Source organism: Anabrus simplex, chromosome 6 (genome assembly GCF_040414725.1).
Source record: "Anabrus simplex isolate iqAnaSimp1 chromosome 6, ASM4041472v1, whole genome shotgun sequence".
In the NCBI taxonomy this organism is placed as follows: Eukaryota; Metazoa; Arthropoda; class Insecta; order Orthoptera; family Tettigoniidae; genus Anabrus; species Anabrus simplex.
In genome coordinates this window covers 122816961-122836995 of record NC_090270.1, presented here as the reverse complement: position 1 = coordinate 122836995, position 20035 = coordinate 122816961, and the positions used below count along the sequence as shown (strand labels likewise).

General features: G+C 37.3%; 1 protein-coding gene and 1 long non-coding RNA gene across 3 annotated transcripts in view; one reads left to right on the top strand and one right to left on the bottom strand.

Annotated features, from left to right (window-relative positions):
- The window catches only part of LOC136875536 (uncharacterized), an 80454-nt gene extending 66335 nt beyond the window's left edge, over window positions 1-14119 (top strand). For both annotated transcript variants that reach the window (XM_067149083.2, XM_068228335.1), the window contains one exon: window positions 13988-14119. The gene's annotated coding sequence lies outside the window, so the exon portion shown is untranslated. The remainder of the gene's footprint in view (window positions 1-13987) is intronic.
- A 1051-nt stretch (window positions 14120-15170) lies between these two features.
- Window positions 15171-20035, bottom strand: part of LOC137501205 (uncharacterized) — a 31550-nt gene continuing 26685 nt past the window's right edge. The window contains exon 3 of the long non-coding RNA XR_011018407.1: window positions 15171-15341. This is a non-coding gene — a long non-coding RNA (uncharacterized lncRNA). The remainder of the gene's footprint in view (window positions 15342-20035) is intronic.

Below are 20035 nucleotides of genomic sequence, written 5' to 3'. Positions count from 1 at the left end.
AATGGAAATGAAATCTGAATTGAATCGATAATATGATCAATCAATATGAATTTTGCTAAACCTTTGTTATCATAAGCCAACAACTGTGTCACACACACACATTATATAACATTTCTCGATGCAAAAATTATTCCTAGAGTGAATTCTATAGTTTGGCTTTGCTGCGTAAATGACAACAGTACTAGTACGTAAAGTGTACGCCAGATGTCGCACAGTGATGCATAAGCGATTCATAGTTTGTGTTTCAAAGGTAGCCAGTACGTATCTCGAAGATTGCCGAGGTCGACCAATTCAGCACTAGGGTGTAAATCTATCCAGAAAAGGTGCGCAGATAATAACTACAGTCTTAAGGAAAGATCTTCATTGGGGTGATCACATAAATATGATTGTTAATAAAGGGTACAGACCTCTGCACATGGTTATGAGGGTATTTAGGGGTTGTAGTAAGGATGTAAAGGAGAGGGCATATAAGTCTCTGGTAAGACCCCAACTAGAGTATGGTTCCAGTGTATGGGACCTTCACCAGGATTAGTTGATTCAAGAACTGGAAAAAATCCAAAGAAAAGCAGCTCAATTTGTTCTGGGTGATTTTCAACAAAAGAGTAGCGTTACTTTTGTCCCATTACTTAAAAAAAGGCAAAAGCTCATCAATGCATTGTCTAATGAGTCAGATCTTCAGCAGATCTTCATAAAATTAGAACAAGATATGAGTGTAACGCAATTTGGAATCAGAAATGTGCTAGGTACAGAGATGCTTGGAAGTCAACAAAACCAGTGTTCGCTTTTTGGACAACGTTTGACATGACTACCTCACACAACTGCTTAGGACCAAGAATTTGGAGATGAAGGACATTTGAATCTCCAGCAACTTTCATTACATTCAGACTGTTGTAATTAAAGAAGGGAGGGATTTCTCTGATGAAGTAGAAATGAAATAAGGCGTGAGACAGGCTTGTGCCCTTCACACACACACACACACACACACACGTACACGTACACCCCTATTATTATTTAACATGTTTATTTCAGCAGGAAGAAATGGCAGGTATCAAAGTTAATAGTAAACCAGTTAACAACTTAAAGTATGCAGATGTTACTATACTGTTGGCAGAATGTTTGGAAGATTAACAACAACCAAACAACTGAGTCATGGAAGGTAGTGAGTAATGTGGCTTAATACTTAATGTCAGCTAGGGACATTGTATAGTAATAACTTGAACACTACACCAAGGGGAAACACTACAGAAAGTATCACATTACAAGTATTTAGTAAGAGATTGTGAATGAGCGTGACTGTACTGATAAAATAAAGTCTAGAATATGCTAACCAAGAACTGTGTTCAGTAAAATGAGAAAAGTGTTCTGTAGCAAGGACCTTAAATCTAAATCTAAAAACCAGACTTGAAATGTTACATCCTCTTGGTCTTATTTTATGGAGTGAAAACCTGGACTCTAGAGAAAAGGAAATTGTTGAGGCTTTTGAGCTTTTGACTTACAGAAGAATATTGCAATTGTGTTAGACAGCTCAGTTCACAAATGATGTAGTGATGAGACAGATATTGAAAAGAAAGGAAGTCTTAAATACAGTCAAGATCAGAAATCTGCAGTACAGTACCTTGGTTATATGATGCAAGGAGAGAAATCACCTATTACAGTTGGTCACTCAAGGGAAGATACAAGGCATTAGAAGAAGAAGCATTTCATGGCTACACGCTTCTACTGTACGTTTATTGAGCTATTACGGGCTGCAACATCTAAAGCCCAGATCTCTATGACAGTTGACAAACTTCTATGAGGAGATGCCACTTGAAGAAGATGAAGTATAAAGTACTACTGAGACTTCGCAAGAAATTTAGTAAAAGATCTTCTTAATCCTTTACAAGTCCAACTTTACATAGTAGCAAATCTTCAATTTTATGTTTTAAATAAGGTCATATTTAGCAAATTTTATATCAAAATGGACTTAATGTTTTAAACTCGAAACATTTTTCATCAAAAGACATATTTAGGTATGTGGTGCAGAGGTAACATAGAATTTTTTTTTTATGTCTGCTTATTTTTTAAGTTTCATGCCACTTTGATTTTAAAATAACTTTTAGATTTTACATTTTCACCACATCCATGGTTGCAATAGTGCCTCTGCCTCTTACTTAGAGGACTCAGATTCCATTCCTTGCTTGACCATAGACTTCAAATATGGCCTTAGTGTTGGAATAAGTTTTCATTTGCGGTAGTTGAGGAACTATCTGATATAAGAGGTCAGAAAAGTCAAGTAATGTGGCTGAAGAAGCCATTATGCCAACCACACAAAACTCAAATATCTGGAGGCCTTTTTGATTGGACAGTAGTAACTTTAGCAGGCCAAATCTATATTGACCATTTTTTTTTCCCTGAAGAACAATGGCCTAAGTAACATTATGACTGAGTTATATGCGTAGTTTTGTTTCTTTCATTATCAAGACACAGTTGTGCAAAATCTATGGATCTGTGGTGGAGTGTTACCTTCCGGACCCCACAATCATGGGTGAACCAGCAGAGGTGGTCGAATTTTTGAAGAGCAGAAAAAAGTGCATTTGGCACTCCACATTGTATGATGTTGGCATGTGAAAGATCTCTGGTGACACATTTGGTGTTTACCTGACAAAACTAATTAAAACTCTATAATAGATCTCCCATTGGAGATCTGTTTGGTAGAGTAATTCAAACATCAAAATTGATACATACTAATAATAACAACAGCAGCAATCAGTAAGCATTTTACAATTATAACGCTGATAGTTGTAAAGTGTCTGGAAACTTCTGTCTGCCATTAAGGTCCTTTGAGGATGTAGTGCCAATAATATTGGAATATTATTATTTAAGCTGCTGGATACATCAAAGTATTTTCAGTATTCTGTTGTCAGTATGAATTGGAAAATGTATTTGTATTTGTATTTGTATTTATTAATGAACATAACAGGCGTTCAGCCCCGAGTACATGTTCATAATAATAATAAATAAATAAATACTAAATACTGCTACTGTACACCTTGGCCGTGCCATGAAGCCTGTCAGATACTCCGGAAACGTGACCTCAAAAGTTAGGTCACCACGGTAGTCATCCTCCGTCTCTTCATGCCACGTCCAGCTACTCCCCTGTCTAATTCTAAATTCACACTTAAAACATCAATAACTAATAAAATTAATAAACGAAGTCCAACCTAAGACACCCCTCTCCCCCATATACAAAATCAGATGAACAATAAAACAATAAGACCTAACGCTACAGTTATAGACCAGACCTCCTCAGCCGGGTCTATATTTACATTCCACTGCTGGTGTTGCAACTTTCTGCTTGTTATCACTCACACGTACCCACTCGTCATGCAACCTTCATGCTTCAGCATTTTCAACACCTTTATTGTTCCCTGACCTACTCCAAAATAAGCTACAACAGCAACATTACACGATTGCATACCAAACCAGCCATCTTATTCCGTCATTGCATTCCAATCAACCATACCGCAACTTTTACCAATCCGCATTAACATTGCTTCATTTCATTTCATTCCGTCATAACACTCCATAATAAAATTACCTCTCATCTCCAAAAATTTCGGCAATGAATAACAAATACCAATCACGCCTCCAAACATTTTGGCCAGCAATACTCCAACACCACATTTCAGCAATACCACACCAACCCTACCTCATATACCACCTCTACTTCTTCTACAAATACACTCACCTTCTGCCATCCACCATCTTATACCACCACTTCTCCAACACCACATTTCAACCCTATAACATATCATAACTTACTCAATTTACCATACACTCATACTCATCCTATTACCCATCATAATTACCTACCGAAAACTCCATCTTCCACCAAACCAAAATTTACAAATAGCCAAATTACATTACTACATCTTCACACTTTTCCAACACCACATTTCAACATCTACAAATACCACCCACTCATATACCATCACATTAAATACAACTTACTCATGAGTACACCACCACTTCTCCATACCTTTCCAACACCACATTTCAACATATACCACCTCTACTTCCAACACCACATTTCAGCCCTAGCACACACTCGTCTACCATCAAATAAATCTCCATCTACAAATATCACACACTCATACATCATCCACCATCTTATACCACCACTTCTCCAACACCACATTTCAACCCTATAACATATCATAACTTATATACCACTTCTCCATCACAACATTTCAACTTTCAACTCAACTAACACCACCTCCATCTCTTACCTCTTCTACAATCATGCCCTTAATTACTTACTTACTCGCTATATTATTGTTTTTTGCTTCTTGTTACAATACCCTCATTACTTTTCGCAACTCTCCACATGTCCGTTAAGTTTCTATTTCTCCCTCCGCTACGACTCTGATTCTGCTCGAAAATCTCACGGGTTAACACTGACCTTACTTCTTTACCCTGATCTTGCCTTACTACACCACTACACTCGGCTCTCTCAACTTCTTGCTGCTCACTCTCCTTGCCCCCATCACCCATTTGTTCTTCAGCCTCTCCACTGCACTGTCCGTCCACTGCTCTTTCCTTGCCGTTATTCCTACTTCCACTTAGCACTTCTCTCTGTCTCTCTTGACCCTTTTCAGTAATACTTCCGATATGCTTTGCCTTCATCCCTAAGTCCATCCTCAGCACACTGTTATTTGTATTTCGCCTCACTTGCCTACAGTTTATTTCACTACTCTCCTTTTCCTCATCTTGTTTTAACTTCGATTCTAAATCCATCAATCTATCCACAGACCAGATCCTCTTCCAGCTTCTGTCTGACACCACTAGATTTTGACCTCTAATAGTTGCCCTCAGCCCCTGTTTTACAGCCAGTATCTTGTGTTTTCTGAGTAGCCTCTCATTTCTGATCGCGTCACTTCGTACGTCTCTCTTTATCCATATTTTCTCCCTCTGGACGTTTCCCGCATTTGTTAACACAACATCCGCCATCAACGTTGAAAACAATTGTACCTTTATAGGCCTGTTGCCTCTAGTTCTCCCCACTCTCTGCACATCGTCAATATCTACTTCACTAAAATTTATTTTCATTTTTCCCTGTATTAGGTCCACTACTTTATAAGTTGTAAGTACTTTGCCTTCTCTCGACTCCTCAGGCACTCCATAAATAAACAAGCACTTCTTCCTTCTATATAAAGTATTTGCTTCCACTTCTGCTTTCAGCTTGCAATTCTCCTCTTCAAGTCGTCCTACTTTTTCCCTTAATGCTACCACTTCCTCGGTGTTATTTCTCGCCTGTGCAGCTATGTCGTCCGTTTTTTCTCTTATCCATACTTCCATTTTTTCAATCTTACTGGTTTGTTCTTCAATCATCTCTTTTATTTGCCCGAAAGGGCAAACTTCTGTCAACACCTCTCTTACAGCTCTTTTGATTGCGTCCATATTTTCCCCTTCCTCACTTCTACTATATGACGGGCCTGGGTTCAACTCGACCCCCCCAATACATAGTAAAATTATAATCACTGCTGCCGATAACAATAGTTCTCCTTTCCTCTCCATATCCATTTCACACCCACCTGGCTTCTTTTCTTCTTTCTTCATTTTCCTCTGCCATCTTCCTATCGTCACTCTGTACTGCTCTATACCAATCATTGTCGGCCCACTTCTCGGCGACCTTCCAGCACTCCACACTCTCGAACTCCACTCCCCCTCCCGGGACCCACAGCTCAATGCGACCTCCTTCGTCCGTGGCTTAGGCAAGACTGTGAATTGGAAAATGGAAATCATTACTTTTTTACAAACATGTGAGAAATCTGCTAGTTTTCAAGTTTTAAAGTCACTTTAAAACTTGAAAGGTATACCTCTCACTGTGATTTGGTTTGGGTTGATAATCCATCATCTGTATGTGATATTGGACAGATAGGAGTCTGAAGTATAAGCCTAATGAACTTCACCAAATTGAGAACAGATATGACTTTTTTTTTTTTTTTGCTTTGCGTCGCATGGACACAGATATGTCTTATGGCGATGATGGGAGAGGAAAGGCCTGGGAGTGGGAAGGAGGCGACCGTGGCCTTTATTAAGGTATTAAGGTACAGCCCCAGCATTTGCCTGGAGTGAAAATGGGAAACCACGGAAAACCATCTTCAGGGCTGCCGACAGTGGGGTTTGAACCCACTATCTCCCGATTACTGCATACTGGCCACACTTAAGCGACTGCAGCTATCGAGCTCGGTACAGATATGACTAAGAACATCCTACTTTGAAGTACTATATTTTATATTATAGTTGTATCTTATAAGAGTCTACAGATTTCTGCATATAGTAAAGACTTGTGAAGTAATTAGTATGTAGGGTCATGTAGAGTCCTACATAACTTGAGGAACATTCTATTTGACAAGAGAGAATCCACCATAAATATAAGTATAGTTTCAGCTTATTGGATGTTAAATTGCTAGTTATGACTTCATTTTTATATTTATTTATTTATTTATTTATTTTCTAATTCGCTCTGTACAGCACAATACTATATAGTAGACTACTGTTAGAATTTAAATATAATGATTCCCTATATAGTGTACTGTAAATAATATGGTGTAGTCTCGCTTTGTCATGAAGAATTGCTCTGATGGAATCGGCATTGCTAACACACATGGCAAAAGATTAATTATAAATACAAGCTTCTTTCACATATAAAATTAAGTCAGTAAGGGAGTGGCTTAAATCCCACTTTATATCAGGAACTCTCTGAAATTGGTTCCTTAGAATGGAGCTTACTTTCTGTCTCTTAACTCCAGCTCCTGTAGGTTTTAATTCCTTTGGAAAGTGTCTTTCCTTTTGGGGTTTAATACACGGTTGTCAGCAGCTCCATATATGTCTTATACAATATCAGCTGCTTGGAATTGTTGATTAGGCACTCTCCTTCTACACTTGATGTTGTGAAAGTAATCCTTACCTAATCGGTTGGCATTTAAAAAAATGCATTAATACTGTAGATTATGAGCAGAAGATTTAGTGGATGTTAAGCAGCCCCTTTCCAGCACAAAATTATGACACTGTGATTTCTTCAATTGGTAGAGATTTTAAGAAATACCAAACGCACAGTGTTATTATTTGCATTGTCCTTGTGAATTCTGTATAAAGAAAACCCTTTTTACATGACCATCAATATAATGATCATACATAGAACATGTTGCTTTATGTGGATTCTGAACCATAGGAATGTACACAAGAACCTCATTTATCCGGATTAAGTGGGACCGGAACTGATCTGGATTATCGAACATTCTGATAATCCGGAAAAAATTGGTATGTTATATCATTTATTAACATAAGTTGTACAGTAATAACTTTCTTCAATTGTAAATAAAACATATAAGAACACTTTTCTTATTTTTACAACTTTGTTTTATGCACTAAATGATGTGTAAGTGTGGTTTCAGTCTAGGATTCTAAATAGGCCATCAGTTTGTCCAGCTGCATTGTTGCCTCTCCATGAGTCATTGTTTCTTCTGATGGAGTGCCGGTTTAATTTTCGAATTTACCATCAGTGGATTAGTATAGGTAGTGCCTTGCATTCAGAAGAGCGTGGGTTCGAATTCCACCTCGGCCATTCTAGGAACTGTTTTCCATGGTTTTCTGTTCTCAATTCCAGGCGAATGCCAGGATGGAAAATTTGATAGACTGTGGCGGAATTACTTCCAATTCCTATCCTTAACTATCCATGGCGGAAAAGCCATTCAAGAAGAGTCGACCCCGTAAAAGAAATATTGTACAAGTAAAAATAAATGTTTATTATTTACGATCTGGATAAACCAGAGGTCCGGATTAATGAGGGCCGGATAAACAAGGTTCTTATGTACCTTTCTCATATATCCATATATATATATATATATATATATATATATAATTTTCTTTTAAATCACACGTGCATCAGCTAGGATTTAAACTGTGGTTACTTGGATGAAAAGCCCATGTCAGTGTTGTAATATGTATTCTTCTTCCTCTTCTTCTTCTATTCGATTTGGGCCACTATGGACCACGGAGTATCAACTTTACTATATTGGATTTGTGTTCATCTTATTCCTCCCTTGGCTTTGATATTCTACTAATGTTGCTTCATTTGGTCGCTTATTCACTTCCTACCTTCTTCCGAGTAAGCCACCTTTAGAGGTTTCCGTCCCATTTCCTCTCGAAAACCCTTGAAGTCATACATCTGAAACAAGTACTTTTTTTAATATATCATCCTGTTTGATACCCATTTTCTCCATATGTACAGGGTTTTAGTGAGCCACCTAGGAACAACTTTCTTCCCTTCATAGTGCATCAGGATCTTTTGTGTAAGTCTTTCATGGTTCATTGTTAAGAGATGCCCATAAAACTGAACTAGTCTTTTCCTCATGGACTCCTGAATTTGTTCTGTTTCTTTGTACAGTTCATTGCTTGGCCCCAGTGTTTGTTATCTATTAACATTATGTAGGCCATAGAATCTTCCTTTCCTTCTTCTCGACTTGTTGTGTCAGTCCTCTGCTTGTTAAGATCCAATGTTTCAGCAGTGTGCAATCCTTGTGGTTTAGTCACTGCATTATAATGTCTTAATTTTGTTCTCAAACTAATCAACTTCTTGTTATATACATCTTCTGTTAATTGGTATGTCAATTACATCTTTTGGATTCTTGTTTTAATGGCTTCCTTTTCTGAGCCATTTTATTGGATCATTTCCCCAAGATATTGGAAGCTCTTAACTTACCCTTTCCTTCATCTGTGTTCATGATTCTTGGACCCATTTTTATGTTTGTCATATATATTGTTTTCTGAAATGATATCCGTAGACCGGTCTTCATAGGGATTTCTCTGAGGATAATGTTTCATCTACTAGCTGATTCGACATAATTCGCAAGGATCGCCTTATCATCTGTAATGGCTATGTGTATTGCTATAGTGTCTGTTTTAATGTACATATTTCAGAATTTTTAGGTATGGGATGAGAAATGAAATGGTGAACATTTTTTAAGAGAAAACAATTCCAATAGGTAGACATACTTGAAATGATGTCCCTTACAACATGGAATTCAGACTCACCTTCCATCCATCTTCTCAATTGAAAGTGTTGAGACCAGCAATCAAAATATGGAATAAAATTTAATAGACATATGCACAAGGGAGAACAAAGGTAGTAGGAAGACTGATTTAATCCAGTCAACACTTGAGGCAGCTTACAGAATATGTCCATTTCGAGCTTTTGCAATGCGCTCTCTATCAGTCAATCAATCAATCACTACTGATCTGCATTTAGGGCAGTCACCCAGGTGGCAGATTCCCTATCTGTTGTTTTCCTAGCCTTTTCTTAAATGATTGCAAGAAATTGGAAATTTATTGAACATCTCCTGTGGTAAGTTACTCTAATCCCAAACTCCCCTTCCTATAAAGGAATATTTGCCCCAATTTGTCCTCTTGAATTCCAATTTTATCTTCATATTGTGATCTTTCCTACTTTTAAAGACACCACTCAAACTTATTCGTCTACTGATGTCCTCCCACGCCATCTCTCCACTGACAGCTCAGAACATACCACTTAGTCAAGCAGCTCATCTCCTTTCTCCCAATTCTTCCCAGCCCAAACTTTGCAACATTTTTGTAACACTACTCTTTTGTTGGAAATCACCCAGAACAAATCAAGCTGCTTTTCTTTGGATTTTTTCCAGTTCTTGAATCAAGTAATCCTGGTGAGGGTCTCATACACTGGAACCATGCTCTAGTTGGGGTCTTACCAGAGACTTATATGCCCTCTCCTTTACATCCTTACTGCAACTCCCTAAATACCCTCATAACCATGTGTAGAGATCTGTACCCTTAAATTACAAACATATTTATGTGATTACCCCAATGAAGATCTTTCCTTATATTAACACCTATGTATTTACAGTGATCCCAAAAAGGAACTTTCACCCCATCAACACAGTAATTAAAACGGAGAGGACTTTTCCTATATGTGAAACTCACAACCTGACTTTTAACCCTGTTTATCATCATACCATTGCCTACTGTCCATCTCACAACATTATCGAGGTCATTTTGTAGTTGGGCCGATGACCTCGATATTAGGCCCCTTTAAACAACAAGCATCATCAAGCATTTTGCAGTTGCTCACACTCTTGTAACTTATTTATTACTCTGTACAGAATAACATCGTCTGCAAAAAGCTTTATTTCTGAATCCACTTCTTTACACATATCTTTGAAATATATAAGAAAACATAAAGGTCCAATAATACTGCCTTGAGGAATTCCTCTCTTAATTATTACAGCGTCAGATAAAGCTTCGCCTACTCTAATTCTCTGAGTTCTATTTTCTACAAACATAGCCACCCATTCAGTCACTCTTTAGTCTAGTCCAATTGCACTCATTTTTGCCAGTAGTCTCCCATGATCTACCCTATCAAATGCCTTAGATAGGTCAATCACGATACATGACATGCTGGAATCATACAAGTTGAGCTTGAGTGGAATAACTTTTCCTAAACCCAAACTGCCTTTTATCAAACCAGTTATTAATTTTGCAAACACGTCTAATATAATCAGAAAGAATGCTTTCCCAAAGCTTACATGCAATGCAAGTCATACGGACCAGCCTGTAATTTTGAGCTTTATGTCTATCACCCTTTCCTTTATACATAGGGGCTACTATAAAAACTCTCCATTCATTTGGTATAGCAAACCAAACCAAACCCCATGGTACTACAGCCCTTGAAGGGCCTTGGCCTACCAAGCGACTGCTGCTCAGCCTGAAGGCCTACAGATTACGGTGTGTCATGTGGTCAGCACGACGAACCCTCTCGGCCGTTATTCTTGGCTTTCTAGACCGGGGCCGCCATCTCACCGTCAGATAGCTCCTCAATTCTAATCACATAGGCTGAGTGGACCTCGAACATTTGGTATAGCTCCTTCATGCAAACAATAATCAAATAAGTACTTCAGATATGGTACTATATCCCAACCTATTGTCTTTAGTATGTCCCTCAAAACCTTATCAATTCCAGCTGCTTTTCTAGTTTTCAACATTTGTATCTTACTGTAAATGCCATTGTTGCCATAGGTAAATTTTAATACTTCTTTAGTATTAGTCACCTCCTCTATCCTTGTAACCAACAATCTTTACATACTTATGACAACACTTTTACCTTTTGAAGATCTTCGCATACACACTCCCCTTGTTCATTAATGATTCCTGGAACGTACTTCTTGGAACCTGTTTCTGCCTTGAAGTACCTATACATACTCTTCCATTTTTCACTAAAATTTGTATGACCGCCAATAATGCTTGCCATCGTGTTATCCTTAGCTAACTTCTTTACCAGGAAAACAGACAGGGAATCTGCCACCTGGATGACTGCCCTAAATGCAGATCAGTAGTGATTGATTGTGATTGATTTCTAACTCTGTTTCTTTCCAACCTGCACCTCCTTCTTAGTCTCTTTACTTCTCTGTTATAATATAGTGGATCTTTTCCATTCCTCACCACCTTTAAAGGTACAAACCTATTTTCACATTCCTCAACAATTGCTTTAAACCCATCCCAGAGTCTGTTTACATTTTTATTTACCATTTTCCACCGATCATAGTAACTTTTTTTAAACTCTGTCATGCCTGTTTTATCAGCCATATGGTACTGCCTAATAGTCCTAATTTTAATACCTTCCTTTTTTTTCACATTTATTTTTAACTACCACAAAAAACAGTTTTTTGATCACTAATACCATCTATTACTTTGGTTTCTCTATAGAGCTCATCTGGTTTTACCATCACCACATCCAGAATATTCTTCCTTCTAGTTAGTTCCATCACTTCCTGAATCAGATGCCTTTCCCATATTAACTTATTTGCCATCTTTTGGTCATGCTTCCTGTCGCTCGCATTACCTTCCCAATTGACATTTGGTAAATTGAGATCACCCACTACAATGACGTTCCTTTCCTTATCGTTTCCCACGTAGCTGATTATTTTATCAAATAATTCTGAATCAGTCCAAGATCCACAGACATCAAGTTGTCTATTGTCTTCAGAGATGAGCCTTACACCTAGAATTTCATGTTTGTCATCTTTAACTTTTTTTCGTAGCTTACAAACTCTTCTTTACCAGAATGAATACTCCCCCTCTCACCATTCCTATCCTATCTCTACGATACACACTCCACTTCCTTGAGAAAATTTCTGCATCCATTATATCATTTCTCAGCCATGCTTCAACTCCTTAAGTGTATATATATCTATTAAATTACTTGATTCTATTCCTTTCTTTACAGTACTTCTACAGTTCAGCACTAACATTTTTATGTCATCTCTACTTGACTTCTAGTTCCCTGTTCCCTTATCACCACTCCCTAGGCCACCCCGTTTTGCTGAATGTACCTCCCTATAACCCTTCTAAACAAATTTTCTAACTTATATGTACCACTGTGGTATAAGTGAAGGCCATCTATGTGCAAGTCACAATTTGTTTCCGGGACTCAAACACATCTTTTTAGAATTCCATGCATTTCAGAGTATCATATATTGTGGATCTTCTTTGTTAATATTGGTATCAACATAACTACTTATTGCCAGGCTGAGAGGCTCAGAGGGTTGAGGCGCTGGCTTTCTGACCCCAACTTGGCAGGTTCGATCCTGGTTCAGTCCAGTGGTGTTTGAAGGTGCTCGTATATGTCAGCCTCATGGCGGTAGATTTACTGGCACGTAAAAGAAATCCTGTGGGTCTAAATTATGGCACCTTGGCGTCTCCAAAAACCGTAAAAGTAGTTAGTGGGACGTAGAGCCAATAACATTATTATTAACTACTTATTTGCAAAAAGAAACTAAATATAACAAAACTCAGTTTAAGAGCTCTTTGAAAACAGACAAAATGTTATGTGCAATTAGATAAATATTGAGCACTGTCATTCTCTTGTTTTGTTATAACTTTCCAGTTAAATACAGAGTTTATATAACTAGTTGTTTGCAAAAAAGCTAATGAAGTAGAACAGAACATTGTTTAAGCTACAGATGCAGTCTGCAAAACAGAAGGGCTATTAACTGATGCTTGACTGCCTTAAAATGTTTCATTACATCCATCATACTTCGGCTGTTGAAACTAATACTAATACTTTTCATTTGGTAGTCATCAATGTGCATTAAAAATATTACATTGAATTTACTGTAGTATGGTCTTTTCCATCCACCATAAAGCAAAAGCTTGAAATGGACAGATTCTATGAGCTGCCTCAAGGGTTGACCGGATTAAATCAGTCTTTGTACCACCTTTCTTCTCCCTTGCACATGTCTATGCAATTCGCTCATTTACAGTGAACGGAAGACCTATTTTCTTCCTGATTAATTCAAATGAACAAAACTTCTCTGCATGTTGTTGCTCTCACTGTGCCATGTAATTGCAGAAGTGTGCTTACTCTTCTTGAAAATCTCAAAACATGCATCTTTCCAGTGAAAAGTTCCCATTTTCCATCCCTACTCGCAAGTAACGTGTAGCAAGACATTTCATTGTATACAATAGTGTTTCCTTTTTTTGAAACACCGTCTAAGTTTATTTTGCCGTGTGTGTCAGTAGTGAGGTTATGGAAAAAAAATTAATGCAGGAAAGTTATCGAACAAATTGTAAGTAGTAACTGGAGATGGGCTTCGTAGTAAAATAATTGAAGTATGTTATGAATAAAATTTGTGTCAATGGTGAAGTTTTGTGAAGAAAAACAGTTCATGTAGGAAAGATAACATTGAGCAATTATAATGTAATTGTAAGAGGGGATAGGCTTTGTAGTAAAATGGTTCAAGTGTTCATAATGAAAAAAGAAACTAAGTCCAAAATGTAAACAAAGTGACCTGACTTCTTGACTGATGAGCAGCATGTTAGTCTTGTTTCATTATAATTGCTTTGGTATCTTTCCTACATTTGAAGTAGGTACCCACTTAATTACTTTTGTGATTTTTTCTTTCTTTTTGGACAGGAAACTCTTTGATTCATAGAAGTTTCAACGCTGGGGCTGGACACATGGAATGAGGTGTTGGACTTAGGGTGATATTTTTAAGCAATTTTTTTGGAAAAATTAAGAAAATTGTTACTTTTTGTTGGATTTGAGCTGTTTTCTTCATTAAAAGTAAAAAAAAAATTTTATTGGAGTTTTTTTGTTTAATTTAAAATTTCCTTTTCTGAGTTTTATTTTCAGAACAAAAATAAAACTTAAGTCCAAACTGTAAATAAACCTTTTGGGTAGAAAATTCATTTGAAAGAATTTTTAAACAACTAAATTTAGGACATTTAGGAATAAATGTTCAGGAGTATTGGAAGGTAAGATAATATACAATGATGTAATGTAAGTTCAGTTTATTATCTTTTTGCATTATCCTCATTACAAAGAAATACTTAAAACAGTGGTAGTTGTTCAACATTTGAGAAATTTTGCAACAGAAATTAGTTTGATCAGGAACCATTTTGAAACATGCAGTCTGCTAGATAAAGTTACCACATTGATATAAGTTGAAAACATAATGCATCAATCAAAATGGTAATAAATACTTTCAGAAAAAACTGACACCTAGATATGTAATAACCATTAAACTTGTTCTACTAAAAATCTTATCACTTATGCAGTATAACTCTTAGTTATAACTACAGTATTTACAAAATGTAACAGCATTTGAATCAAAGTTCTTAAACTGTAATTAAAGCTGTGCCAGAATGTTATGGCATCAGAATGTATTCATTCACTTATGCTAGCAGAAAAAGATCAAGACAGCAAACTCTGCATTCTACAGTGGAATTATCAACTAGGTACCTTGCAGCTGAAACCCACAAATCAAAACTAACCCCATACACAAGTGGCACAATCTCCCACTTTAGCTCTACCTCAACAGAAACCATTCAATACTCAGCTTTACTTTGCAAACATGTCACAATAAACTTAAAATTATAGTTTAGTCTTTACAAACAAACAAACCAACAAAAACCAGTAGGAAAATAAAAGCACAACTTCATGTTGAGATACACAAAGTAGGTTTTTAAAATTTACTGCACATATCTTAGCTGCTTAGTTATAAGTATTTTTTTTTAATGGTTTCAATGGTTTAGCCAAAAGGAACCTTTAACAGTTCATAACAATCCTGGCAAAAAGCAGTCAAGAAACTAATGCACTCAACACTAAACAAAATCAGCTGCAAACATTTTAAGGCCTCTAGACACAAAAAGGAAGTAACATTTCTTGGCTAGTTAGTATACTGCAGTTTTTGAACTCCTCAAATGATAACTCTTTCATGCTTGAATAGTGATATTTTGATGGAAGATGCAGACCCATGTCATTTTTCCTGGAAACAGAAAAAAAACATTAAGTTTTATGACATGTTTGTATTCAGCCCAAAAGCCAGTTACAGCATTATAAATCTTACCATTAAAAAGTTGAGTAAATTTTTAGCAAATCTTGTTCATGCATGAGATTCAGTAAATTTTTTTGAGTATGTACATTAATGCACAAAAACTGGCCTGCAGCATGTTTAATTTTATACATTCTTAAAAAAGGATATTCCAAAACACTTCGTAGCAGCTGGCCAAAGATGCTTTGAATCCTGCAATGGTCAGTTTTTATGCACTCTGGTATACAGTACTAGAAGTAATGGCCCATCTCTTCACAAGTTAGTCCCATAGAAAATGGGACAAGGTGTTATAAGTCACAAAGTTCGTGGAGTAAATTTGCACTATTTATTTATTGAATATCCCAACAGTTTGAACCTTACAGGCAATTTTGACATACACTGAGATTACATGAACATGCTACCCATTGTTCTTGCTCATCTTTGTCAAACAAGTCTCCATAGCTCAGGCTTCTGAAGTCAACCACATAGGACACAGGTATGAACCCAGCTCCCTCTATTTTAGTAGTTAGTTGTAACTAATGTGGGTGCAGTCAGATGGCTGTCCTCATAGCATTATAAGAAAGAAGTGGGTAAGTATTTGTGCCTAACAACCCACGAGCTAGTTTCAGACCTTATCTGGCCCATAATACCAAGTATTGCCTGCTGCCATTTTTTGATGGATACAGTACGTTTGTATCCATCTCTTGGCACAGGCCAGAGTAAAGTGTAGCTTTCACCAAAGTCCCAGTCTCATCCATGGCTGTGACAATACGGAAGTTGCTGGGGTATGAGTGGTGCTGAGTTATGACATTCAGAGCACAACTAGTGCATCTGAGTTATGAAAGGTGTTGCTCATAGGGTCATTCGTGCTGCAATAACACTGTGACCCAGTGAGGAAAGCAATGGCAAACTACCTCACTCCTCGTCTTGCCTAGTAGTATGGTGCTGCCATTGGTTTGTGCGGTTTCCTTATAACCGCATAACCTTTGGAGGGGCTATTTGAGGATCCAACCAGCCTTGGGCTGATGACCTAACAGACAGAATACCAAGTAAAACAGAACATCGATGTGTTCTCCAAAATAATATATTGATGAGCAGTTAACCAACTACGGATGCACTCCAACAGGCTAATGGTATCTGAATATATTCCACACAGTACTAGAGCACCCCAACCTTAGATACTGATTCACATAGCATGGGTCATATCTGGTACGAGGCTCATTATCTATCAGTCCGTCCCTGTGTGGATTAATCTTATTGTCAGCTTCTGGATCCCAAGACAGCAGCTTCAAACCCAGCAGAGGTAGTCTGGATTTTTCAAGGGCTGAAGGAAGTCCATTCAACACTCCCTGTCGTAAGATGTCTGCATGTAAAGATATCTGGCAACACATTTGGTGTTTACCCCACAAAATTCAATAAAACTCAGCCAGACACACAGGAGATTTTGTTTAATCTGCCATCTAATATACAGAGTAAAACTGATCAAGACTGACAAGCTAGCAGACAAATTGCATCAAATTAAAATGTTTGCACATGGTAGCTAAGGCCATACAGACAACTAATCACAACTTGTCTGCATTTAAGGCAGTCACCCACATGTAAGGTGCCCAGATGTAAAAAAAAAAAAAAAAAAAAGACAAAACTATTTAAAAAGGAGGACAATTCCAGAAAAAGGGGACAAATATCCTCCATTGAAAGTCTGAAATTTAGACTGCTATAGTTAACTGTATTAGCCAGTAGATGGCTCCGATTTTCTCCAGTGATCTTATGTCAGCCCAATCAGAGGGCTCTGTGAAATAGAGTTATCACCAGAATATTTGTGACAGGTTTTATTCCACAGCACCATTATGGCACATTCATTTCTTCCTAGCAAAAGCACGATTGCGTTAAATTTGGAATACAGTGACCGAAGGACGTATTGTAAATAACTGGGTGTTCTGCTTGTCCTATATGATCCGTTTTCTTTTAATCGTTTACTTATTTGATGACAATATCCTGCTACCTTGCAGAAAGCCAATTATTATTATGTTAGTCATTTTTAGAATTTGTCTTTTGTAAAAAATTCTATTCCTAGGAGAGGATGCACAAGGCAGCATGCTGTTTTATGGAATACTGCAGATGTCAGCTCTAATTATTAAAGTGATTAAAACATGAATTACAAGCAAGCACAAGATGATAGAGCAATTTCCGAAGTTCAAAAATATTCAATATGTATAGTGCCCCTGTCCGCAGGTAGCTCCATCCAAGACGAGGCGTCCCAATGTGGAATGTTCCGTGCGATTTTTTCCTTCTTGCTATTGGCTTTATGTCGCACCGACACAGATAGGTCTTATGGCGGCGATGTGACAGGAAAGGGCTGGGACTGTTAAGGAAGCGGACGCGGCCTTAGGGTACAGCCCCAGCATTTGCCTGGTGTGAAAATCGGAAACCACGGAAAACCATCTTCAGAGCTGCCGACAGTGGGGTTCGAACCCACTATCTCTCGAATACTGGATACTGGCCGCACTTAAGCGACTGTAGCTATCTAGCTCGGTGTGACCGATTTTTTTATCAAGGAATTTTAAATAAACCTTTTTAATAATAGGAGAATGTAACAGGATGGGCATGTGGCTATGACCTGTGACAACAAAAGAAATGAAATACAAGAAATGGGTGGCACTTTATTCCAAAAGGAAAAGCTTTTTTCCTGTTAAATTGCTGCTAGAATTTAAAAATATTCTGAAAATCTTACTTCTTGAATTTTAAAATGAATTATTGCTGCACTTTACAAATTTCATTATATAGGGCTGTACTGATACAGCTTAATTAAGAACTTAATATTTGGTTTAATGATCCACCCAATCAGTACACTTCACAGTGAAAATACACTTAATCTTAATTTATGCATTCTTTGGTACATGTTTAATTTATTTTTAAGACTTCAGCCATAGTGTCTTTAAAAATTCTTTTATCTAATTAAAATACAGAAATATTACTTTCCAATAATTTAAAATTGAACCCATGCCCTTTCTCAAATGTTGAAAAAACAAAAATCAGTACACACTTTTTCTATAATACTGTCCACCACTTGGATGAAATCTTTTGCATGTTACAATTTGATTCATAGCATTATCTTCTAATTAATGTTGCCTGAGATTTGGTATAGCTTCATTGTACTGAATGAGGTAGAAGTTAATGTTTGCCCTCAGAAATGGGAAAAAAGGACCTTATTTCTCTGCTGCTCCCCAGTCTTGTTTACCCAATAACAGCAGATCATTTGATTAAAAAAATAAAGTCTGCTACCATATAAGTGTGCTACCAACCATTAAAAACAGAATCAGCTATGTTTTTGCTTGGTGCAGACTATGAGATAATCGAGCAAAGTTAGTTGTATGCATTGAAGGAATCACAAACAAAACCACAATGTGAAAGAATACCCATTTACTGGTACAATGACATGTCTCAGTATCACTTTTCAGCAACATACATCAAAAACAGACTTCCTTAAAATCTTGGTTATCTCCTGTTGCTCATCACGCTGTCAGCTGTCTCACATTAATGTAGCATTGTTCTGCTGAGGTATTGCTGACAGAAACACAGTATACAGAGCAGTAAATAGAGTTATCACAATGCAAGGCTAGAATAGAATAATCTTATGCACTGTACTGTATATCCAGAATCACATTTCTATAAAATCGATATCAATGTCAAAACAGATCAGATGGCCTCCTTCCCATCAACCCTCCAACTACAATGATTACAACTCAAAGGTTGGCCCCTCTGTTGAGGTACTGTTTGCTTCCAGTTCAAACCTGTCAGAGGTAGAATTTTTGAAGGATGGATAAAGTCCTTTCGATGCTCCATGTCGTTTGATTCTCTGGTTCATCTTAGTAAAGATGAGATCATGATACTTAGACCTGAATTGTTCAACAGAAGAGATAGTAGTAGTAAATCAAATGTTTGTACAGTAAGTTAAGTGTTACATGATAATAAACCATATATACCATTGCAGCAGAGATGAGGAGCAAGCAAGCTACCACTGAACAAACTGGACACTGCTTAAAGCCATACGTGTATTTTGTCATCGTCTCCCTTTCAGAGTAATAATTTGTATTGCTATTTGCTTTACGTCCCACTAACTTGTTTTACAGTTTTCGGAGACACTGAGGTGCCAGAATTTCGTCCCGCAGTTCTTTTTACATGCCAGTAAATCTGACAAGGCTGACTTATTTGAGTACCTTTAAATACCACCGGACTGAGCCAGGATCGAACCTGCCAAGTTGGGGTCCGAAGGCCAGCGCCTCAAGTGTTTGGGCCACTCAGCCCGGCTGTTTCAAACTAGAAGTTACTTTGACTACTTTTGACAAGATTCAATTTGTTTAGCATTTGTTGTGGTTATAGAACTTTTGCATTTTACACACTGGTTTATGGATGTAATAACTGTAGACTTGCAGCTAATGCCAGTTCCTCAGTCTGCACAAACTTGTAAACAGTGCTTTGCATCCTTGATCATACAGCATCTACTTTCTAGTTAAATGTGTACATGGACAACCAGCAATTGAGACAATAGATACCCTAAATATCTAGGGATCACATTGGATAGAACACATGGTCTTATAAGATCTCCAGAATGTTGCTGCAAAAGTAAGAACTCGCAACAATATAATGCA